Here is a 9,955-nt window from a genome sequence, read left to right on the forward strand (position 1 = left end):
AGCAGGGTTGCCGTCGGGGCTGCGCCTGGAAACGCAGCATCCTTGGGAAAACCTGCCTGGAACTAATGCAGCTGAAGTCTGCTCTGTTGGAGGGAGTCGTTCGAAGCCCACGAAGGGAGCGTTGGCCTCAGCAGGATTGGGGTCGAATTCACTATCTGGCCAAGGCTGGTATGGCCCAGTGCCAAGGGACTGGGATTCCCCACTGAAGGCTGTCATGTGAAGTGCTTTTATCGGTGTCAGAGCCTCGGCAGAATGTGCCCTCCGGGTGCCAGCTATTCTGTGCAGGGCTGGACGGGGTCCTCAGCCAAGGCTTTCAAAAAGAGCACCACTTACCATCAGCTCCCTCTGCACTGCTTTGTGAACCTCAGCTTAGAAGCAAAGTTTTTAAACTTGTACCTTGATCTTTACTGGCCAAAAGAGACCATTTCTAAAGCCTTTTTGGCTGCGAAATGATAGAAGTCCCTGTTTTTGTGTGCCTTGAATTTTTTTGCTTAAGGGCTTGAATATTCAGAATGGTTTGTTTCACCCCTCCCTCTCTTATCTCAGGTACTATCTTCATTGCTCCAGGGCTCCAAGGTCTCCAGGAGCAAATGACTCAGAAGCTTTGTGGTGATGCCAGGAAGGGTTTCACAGCACAGAGTAGGACAGTCTGTCCCAAATACAGGTCAGAAAGTGAATCCACAGGTTAGGAGTAAGCAAGATGCAGGAGACTCATCAAAGTCAGGAATGTGACAACATCTGGTCTTGTTTTCCAGCTCTGGATATGAGACCCTGCAAGGTGATTATTGTTACTTTGCAGTGCAAAAGGACAGAGCTGTCGTGTCTCTTTCCTCACTTCTTCTGATTTTCCCTGTACTGTGCTGTGAAATGCTGGCACCTCCTGATCCTCCCTTCTCATTTCCTTCTTTCTGTTATTCCTCTGCTTTTCTTCTTCCTTTCCCTGGTTAATTTTCCAGAAGCTATGCATATTTCCAGATTTATTTTTTTTCAGACGTGATACCTGAAGCTCGTGAATGGAGACCAGCAAAGTTTCTCTTAAAGAATATTGATTCCAGAATAGAGTAAGGAGTATATTAAGGAAATTTGAAAATCTTTCTGTTTTTTCCAGTGGACCTCATGTGAGTAATGGTTCTATAAAAAGCTAATAGGCTCAGTGACATTTCCATCTAAACAGTTTCCAGTATTTCTTCTGAAATCTCTGAAGCCACTAGAACATTTTAGAGATTAAATCACATCAAGTATTTTTGTAAGTAAAGCTCCTGTGACATTGATATAAACCATATCTCAAACCTGAGAGATGAGCTTTTATTAAAAGCTGAGCTTTTATTAAAAACATAAGCTTTTATACATTTTAATTCAAACCCATATATTTTTAGAAATATTTGCAGTCTCAATCTGCAAGCAGACCTTGCCCTGCAGCTCCTTAAGAAGCTAATAATTATTAATCCCGACTGCTAACTTTCCATCCAGAGACTATTTTTTATGGCTGAGTTACCAGCTCTAGAAAAAATGTGGTACTGATGAAAGAAGTAGTTGAAACAACAGTGAGCACCACTTACAATTATTTATATTAACAACCAAAAAGAAAGTATACTCAGAGCAGCAAACAACTCCTTACCATCAGCTTATTGATCCAAACAGTCGGGTCAGGACCATGTCATACCAGAAACTGTACAAACACAGAATGAAAGCACTCCAAACTATGGCAATCATCAGAGCAAGCAGATAGGACTCTTTCCACTTCTCCCACTTAATCCTTTCTTTCAGGAGCTGCCAGCTCTTGATAGTTAAAACAACTGAAATTAAATGAAGAAGTCAATTGTTGCATTACCTATGTAACAGTGACAGGGAAAGACTTTCAGTGTGGTCATGCAGTGGATGGGACTTTTTCCTTTGATGGTGCAATTAAAACCGGCAGGTCTTTGTTCACCCTTTAGCTACTTGGGGCTCATCTGGCATTGCAGAGATCTTGCAGAGTGCAGAACTGGGAGCCTGGGGATCTGCCACGTGGGGCAGAGCACAAAGTGAGGAGGGCCAGTAAGCACCTGCCAATCTGCTCCATCTGCCCTGGTCTCCCAAGCACATGCACATAGGGAAAGTTGGGAGAGGAGACATAGACCCCACCCTGTAGAGCACAAAAAAAGAAACTCGCTTCAGTCTAAATTAACCCAGGCAAAGCCTCAAGAAGAGTGGAGGAGTATGATGTCAGTGTGTTGCTACTCTTTCACAGGTTTGAGCTGTGAGGAGCAGGGTGCTCCTTCGCAGCTGGGCTTGCCCTGGCTGGGCCACTGGCACTGGCCTTGTGACCTTCGGAGATGCCCCCACCATCTACCTGGGGCTGTGGGAGTGAGTGAGTTTGCTTTGTTCAGCCTAGGCACCAGCAAGAGACACTGAGCAGGAATGGGTGCTTTTGCAGGGTTTTTCTAGCTCCCTGGAGTGTTTTTTATTTGGGACCTTCTCTGGCAAGTAGGAAGTCTGGACTATTAACCATTCAGAAAAAAACAGCTCTTACCACCCCCAAAAAACCCAAACCCATGTATTTCCTTCAAAAAGCCAGATGCCCTGTCTCTGTGAGTAGAAAATGATAAGTGGCACGTCTAGAAGTAAGTAAAGGTAATACTTTGAAGAGAGATAACGTTGCATTTTTCTATGATCTGGATCTGGTCCAGATAAATATCGTGTATGCTTTGGCAGAGTTTTCAGTGAGATTTCAGGTTGCCACAATACAGATAAACCCTCTGCACATATAGCACATATATTAAATACAAGACTTAAGATAAGTCATCCCACCCTTCTGCTGTGCATTGAGCAGAGGCTTAGGCAGAACGGAGTTCCCATGGACTCTCAGGCCCCATCCCTCTGGGTTTTAACACTTACCATGCCTGAAAACTGTTTTGTGCTGGACATCCCACACAGCTTACTCAGGAGCTACTGGGCTGCTGGAACATGAAGGTCAATCACATCAGCATTCTGGAAGTGCACCTGAGTGCATGTGACCTGGGGGATAAATTTAGAGGCAGGCTGCTCCCAGCTGTGGCCCGTGGCCTTTTTGGAAGAGTGGGAAGGAGAGGGATTAGATATTCCCTCTGCTGCTGTATTTGACAGCAATTTTTTGCATTGCTGCCACCATACAGGAGCATGAGTGGCCACAGTTATCTTAGATGAGTTGCCTTAGGTCTTCCATGAACTGGGATATATGTCTATGGCTCCCCACCAAGCAGCTACTCATCAGGCTAACTCACATGTTGTATAATGTTCCCTTCTCCCACCCGTCCACAACATTCAGAAAATCTGAGATGCTGTCAGTCCTACAAGGCCCACAGTTCCAGGGAAGCCCTTGAAGCTGCAGCAAACTTCACTTGATTTGTTGAGGTAGTGGAAACAGCCCTGCCTGTAACCAAATCAATCCTATTAAAATTTTATAACAAGAACCATTCTGGTTTTGCCAAACAAAACAAAATTTGAAATGTTCATTCCATAGGAAATGATAATGCTTTCCTGTGCCTTATTTTGTCCATTCTAGAAAAAAAAACCTGAAAAAAAGCAGTATTTTTTTACACAAAAAGAAGCTTTGGCATGTAGGAAGTGGTGTTCACAGCACCTGCCTGAGCCTGACAAGACTTTAATAAAGTCCTTGTGACCCTTGTCCTTGCCCCCACAAATCCTCCCTGCCTTTGTGGTGTCTGACACAGAGAGGGGCTGAGCAGGGCAAGGCTGTGCTGCTGGCAGTGTTCCCTATCAGGGGCTTTGCACCTCGGCCTCTGAAGGACATTTTGAAGTGCTGATCTTTGCCAAGCAGCTGCCAATGCCAAAGCTGAGTAGGAACCTTAGGAATTAAGTAAAACTCAATTTTAAAAGTACTGGACCTGAATATTCTGCACACCATAGTGAAAAGCAGGAGTAATACATTGCACTGGTGTGAATGACCCCACACAGTGGGCATGGCAGCTGAGAAAGCACAGTAATCTTCTCCTCTGGTAAGTCTGTAAAAGCCCAGCTTTTTCTTTCTCTCTACACCTGCTGTTCTGACTTGCTTTTAGGGATGGAGCAGTTTCAGTAGGTGTACACTCTGACTCTCCTGTCTCAGCACAGCACACTAGTGGCAATTCACACTGCATGGCTGGTTTCTGAGCCCCATCTGCAAAGGAGGGATGTTACACAAACACAAAAGAAGGCAAGGCATTTTTTCTGCCCTGGTTCAGGGCTCACATCGGTGGCAGCAGGGAAACAGTACCATATGCTTCCCTGACAGTCCACAGTGAAATGAAAGAATACAGCAGTGCTCCTGAATTTCCATCATTGGAGTTTTCAGTGCTAGAGGGTATGCGTTGCTGTTTGCCACACATTGTCTTGGATTTCACCATTAGGCCTATGGATATTTGAGGCACAACAGTGTTCTTGATTGTGCATGAATGCACAGGAATGTAACTCCAGAAATTATTTACTAGGTGCAATGTAGCACTTGCCTTTCCCCTTATCTTCAAAGGACCAGTGTCAAAATACATTCCTCCTGGTATGACCACCTCTAATAAGATAGAGGAAAAGTTGCCACAACTTTGCTTTCTAGATTTTATCAAACTTTCATCCCTGAAATATTGTAAAGTATGGTTGATTCTCCAGAGCTTCCAGACCTTTATTTTTGAGCAGGGTGAAGAGGCCACTGCAGTTTAATGTAGTTGTATCAGCCTGTAATGAAGTTGTATTACCAAGCTTAGTCTCTGCAAAAAGCTTTACTGGGACTTAATGTCTATCATGAGTTGTCGGAGAGATTAATTTCCTTAATGGGTATGTGCATACAGCAACTGGGGTCTTGAAGTACATTGGGAAATCATGCTAAAGTTCTCATTAAAAGTCTATTTGGATGCCTGTGCTAGGAGAGTTGAGCAGGTCCACATGCCAGCTCATGAGAGGCAGAGTTGGCTTGACTGAGTTCACAGGACACCTGTCTTACATACCAGGGCAAGCAGAAAATACTTCACAGCACCCTGACAGCAAACTTGAGACCCATAGTAAAAGGCAAAAGCAACAACTACAGGAAGAAAGTAGGAAAGAAAAAGCCTTGGCAATTTCTTGTTGGAGCAAGGAATTTGTAAAATTAACTCCCAAAGTTAGACTCAGTTAGCATGATCATAAATTTGTACATGTTCACACCAAGGAATGGCAGAATTGGGAAACTAATGACCCCAGCCTTTTTTTCCCTGATGCATGAGTCGTTTGAGGAGTTCCTCCCTCATGCTGGCTCCACATCAGGAGATGTCCACATCAGAAGGACATTTTGGAGGACCCTTGCATTTTACACATGAGATATTTGGAGTTTTCTATCTTCGTACACTGCAAATTCTCAAATTAAAATGTGCTCTGTGCCAGAACTGGGTGAGCAAGGACTGCTCTTATGCACAGGCAGATTTATTTACTTTGTACAAATGATGACTTTATTCCTGTAATGGTATTTTGATTTCATCAAATTCATTAGCCAATTCTGGTCTTTGAATGGGGTTTCTCAACCTTCTTTCTAGTTCCAAATTCACTAGAGGATTTAAACTTAAAGGCATGGTATCAGTTTTAAAAAAATGAGATTGGGATATCGAGGGCCTGTAAAAGTGAAAAAACCTTGATGTATTTGGGCATTTTTTTAGAAGGGTGGTGGAGATATCTTCTGTTTTTCTTACCTGATGACTGACTTAACAACTAAGGCCCCAAAGTCATCCTTTGGGGATGACTCTGAACACTAAAGGTCTTGCCTTGACTAGAGATCAAGCTGAAGAAGAGAACAGATCCTTTGTTCATGTTTCATAGACATCAGTGTGAAGCTGCTTTGCAGAGACTGGTGACAGTTTGAGATGTTCTTAAAATGTATGCCATACTGATTAATCTGTGATTTATAGCGCTGGATGTGAATTTAGATCTGCTCTCATAACTCACAGAAATTCTTCATCCTGAAGCATCCAATACTGGCTCTGCACCAGTAGGGGTACAACATGCCTGGTCTAGTAACAATACATTTGTGTTTCAGCAAACTCATGACTATCAGTGTAAGCCTTCAGTCTTCAAATGTACCTTCTGACAATGTGCGGATTCCTCCATTAAGCTAACTCATCACTTTATTTTTGGTAGCCAGATGGCTTATCTGGGACCTGGCAGTTGTATGGATACAGGTTTTCTCACTGTTTCAGGCATTCCCTCCCTGTTTCAGACCACCCTGGAACACATGAAGAGTCCCCGTTTCAAACACAGTGGTGTGCAATTCTCCTCTCTGGATGCAGGAAGCGCACTTTGGTACTTTACTAATGCAGAGCACTGCTGAGGATTCAAAAAAATGAGTTAATCCCCAAAGCATTTTTTGCGTTTGGGAAGTTCTCCACCCTCCTTCCAGCAGAGGCATGGAGCAGCCCCCTCAGTAGCATGTAGTGGCATGTCCTGGCTCTTCTGCACAGTCCCCACAGTGCTCTCCTGCAGCCAAGCCCGCAGACTTGTGAGCCACACCACCATTCCCGTGGATGCTCCCTCCTACACTGGACTGTCCTACCCAACCACATGTACGCTCACAGAAGTCCAGTAAAGGGATCTTGGGCAGGGGGTGAGTTACAGCAGTGTCATGGAGAGCAGGGGTGGGAACTGTTTGAAAGTGAACTGCTGAAGTTAAACAGAGGATTAAACAAGCTCCAGTTTTGCAGCCATGAGTACCTGATGTTAAATGCTTTTCCTTATGTTAAATGCTTTTCCTTACCAGGCTGTGGGAATGATCAGCATTGTAGGAAGGCTCAGATGGCCTTTCTAGGAAGATTTCCTCTATCAGTGAAACACAGCTGGTGCTGCAGGGCCAGTACCCCAGTGATTGTACCTGGCTTGTAAGGATCTCAGTAACTGCAAAACCACTGGTGGGTACATTTGGGTGCATCCACCACTAATTAGTAATACATAAAATTATCAGTGAACCAAAACTAGTGGGAATAACAGGACATGCTGCCTTTGCCCTCTGTTTCCTCAAACTATGCCTGTCTATGACTGTATTTCCATCAATAGCATCCCTTTTGCACATAGGACATGGAACAAGTAGTCACTCTTGGCATCTGTTACTGCAGGAGACTTGCAGGGCCATGCCACTGCTCCTAGACAGACTGGATCTTGCACTGGAAGCAACAATCCCAATGCTTAGTCTGCTTCCTTCAAAGGAGCAAAGGGAAGGCACAGTGTGCCTTTTGTTTGTTGCTTTTGCACTTTGCCAGTTCTTGGTGGAAACTCGCAAAATCCAGGCAGTCAGCATTAAAAACATAAGACCAGAAAAACCCCCAAACCCACCAAATCCACAAAAGCTAAAAATATTTTTATTAGGAAAACAGAGTTTTCTCTATTGTATTTATTTCTTTATTTAGCTCTTTTGTGATTACTTTTTGCCTGATAGCTTTCATTAAAGCACAACAGTCCTTGGTTTGGTGCTAAGTGCCCCACATGGTCTAGAAAGTAAGATGCATTCAGCACTTATCCTGCCTTTAATTCCATTTCCATAGAATTAAAGTACTACTTCTTTTGTTCCCATCAGTGTGTTGGGTTTTTGATATTTTGCTCTCTAATTGGTTATTAATTTCTTTATGGATGGATTTCTTTCACTCAGCTGCAGCCTTTGCCCTAGGCTGCAGCAGGCCTTGAGGCAACTGGGTTTCCCTACAACCTGAGCTGAGCAATCCTTTCTACGTGGTCATGGAGGACTGACTTTAATAGTGGTTAACCTGCCACAGATTACAAGAGTTTTGTTCTTCCTAGTTTAAGTTGTTGAAGCCTCTTACCTAAACCAACCTCTTTGAAATCTTTTAGACACTATTGATTTAATGTTATTCTCACAATGTTAAAAGCTGGCTGGCTGAAGTACAGTGAAAATGCCATCTTTCTAGGCTGCCAAGAAATCTCCAGCCTCTGAGTTAAGCACTGTGGACTTAATTTTTGTAAAGCTGTTCTTGCTGGCAGCCTCTTCCCTTTCCTTTCCCCTTCCCCTTCCCCCACTGGGAAAAATGCCATCCCAAGGATTTAGGTTTAAGTCCAGGATTTTATACCTTAACTCGAGAAGGAACACACTCCTTTGGGAGCATTTCCAACCTTACTTTGATACCTGAGAAGGGGTTCTTCTCCCTAAAAGTTGAGCTGCAAACAAAGTAAAGGATATGGTTTTGTGCCTACTTCCTTTTGTCATTAAGTCCAAAAGAACTTGTTTGCTTGAGGTTTTAAGATAGCTTTGTGTCACTTTCAAATACTAGATTTATCAGCAATGCTAAGCTTGCTTTTTCTTTTTTTTTTTCCTTTTTTTTTTTTTTTCCCCACTGAGCTCTCATAGGCAAACAGAAATTTCCACAGATGTTCACATTTGGGAAAGCTGGAAATGTGTGATAGAAAATCTTCCCTTCCAGTTGTTTTGCAAGTGTCTGTTAAATACACAAGACATAGTCCTCCTTTCATCCAGCTGAAATACCTTGTCCCTCTGATTATTAGGGCTTAACTTTCTTTGTAATTTGGATTTCATGAGTAGTAGGCATCCAGTGCATGTTTAGAAATATTCCATTAATAGAAGTTGATACGGAAAAACCTTATTCCTGTAAAAAGACATAGTTCTAAAAGAAGTATTAGATCCAGAGATAGACAGAAATATTAAATCAATTTTATAGCATAAAAAAATGCTGTATAATGATTTAGGTATCTTCTAAGTTCGTAAAGGGGAATTTAAAGAAAAATAAAAGTAGAATTCAACTTTCTTTTTTTTTTTTCTAAAGGGATGATTTTGTTTTGAAGGGTGCAAAGCAGCAGATTGCTTAGAACAGAGAAGCAGAACAAAATGGTACAACTTTCAAAGCTTTCCTAGAAAAATTACTATTGGGGATCTTTGGAGGTTTAGTTTGCTTGTTTTGATCAGCTAAACAGTTTGAGGTTTTCAGGATTTTTTACTGAGCATTACTGAGTGATGACTTTGTAAAAAACTTCTTCAAGGTTACTTTTTTGATTCTTGAACACTTGGCGCAAACAGTCTGGTTTTGAATGAGAAATGAGTCATTTAAACCTCACTAAGAACATGAAGAGTCACAGAAACATATTCAATTCACTATGTCAAGTGCTCAATAAATGCCAGAATTCACTGTAACCTTCCCAAACACTAACTGGGTTCTACTGTGAGAGTGTATTACCTTTATTTGTGTAATCATAAACAACTTTTTTCACAGGCGCCCTTCTCCTTTCAGTGCACTGATTAGACTGGAGCATTACCCAACCTGAGATGACGAATATTCAAGACCTGTTGATTATTTTTTAAGCATTCTGTTTGACGGGTTTAAAAGACAGTTAAAACATAGTCAGCCAAGCTACTCCCTGAGTTGCCTCACTCCCAAATTCAGTCCTAGGGGCAACACCCTATGAACACTCTTTGTATGTGTATCTCTCTACCAGAAGGCATCAGCACTGTAGTGCAGTAAACTCCAGTAAAACACTATTATTGTGTGCTTCCTTTTCATAACAAGCATTGCTTTGAGAGATTGTAGCACCTAAAAAATCCCTAGCTGGCTCTGTGGCAGGCTCTCTGCTAAGCTTTAATTCCCTTACATGAAATATTTGAGACGATACTTCAAACAGACAAAAAGGAAAAGAAAAACAAAAAAAGTTTAAATGTCTGCTTTCACTTTTCCAAACCTTCACAGCTGGTGAGAAGCCAAATAAGAAAGCATTCAGCTTCCAGGAAGCGGACATGTAACCCAGACCTACCGGTTTTGAATGATAGTAACACCGGTTTTCACTGCTGGTCACTGCTTGCCCCTGTGCACTGCAGGAGGATGGGGCATGGCTGGCGTGGTCAACAGAGAGGCACCCATGCTAAGCCAGAGGATTCCTGCCCCATAACCAGCACCATGCTCCCTAAAACTGGTGCTTGCTGATGCTAAATGCAAGGAGTAAGAGCTGTGGTGAGCTCTGGGCATGTCTA

This window comes from Manacus vitellinus, unplaced genomic scaffold, assembly GCF_001715985.3.
Source record: "Manacus vitellinus isolate BGI_N305 unplaced genomic scaffold, ASM171598v3 scaffold_18_pilon, whole genome shotgun sequence".
NCBI classification, from domain to species: Eukaryota; Metazoa; Chordata; class Aves; order Passeriformes; family Pipridae; genus Manacus; species Manacus vitellinus.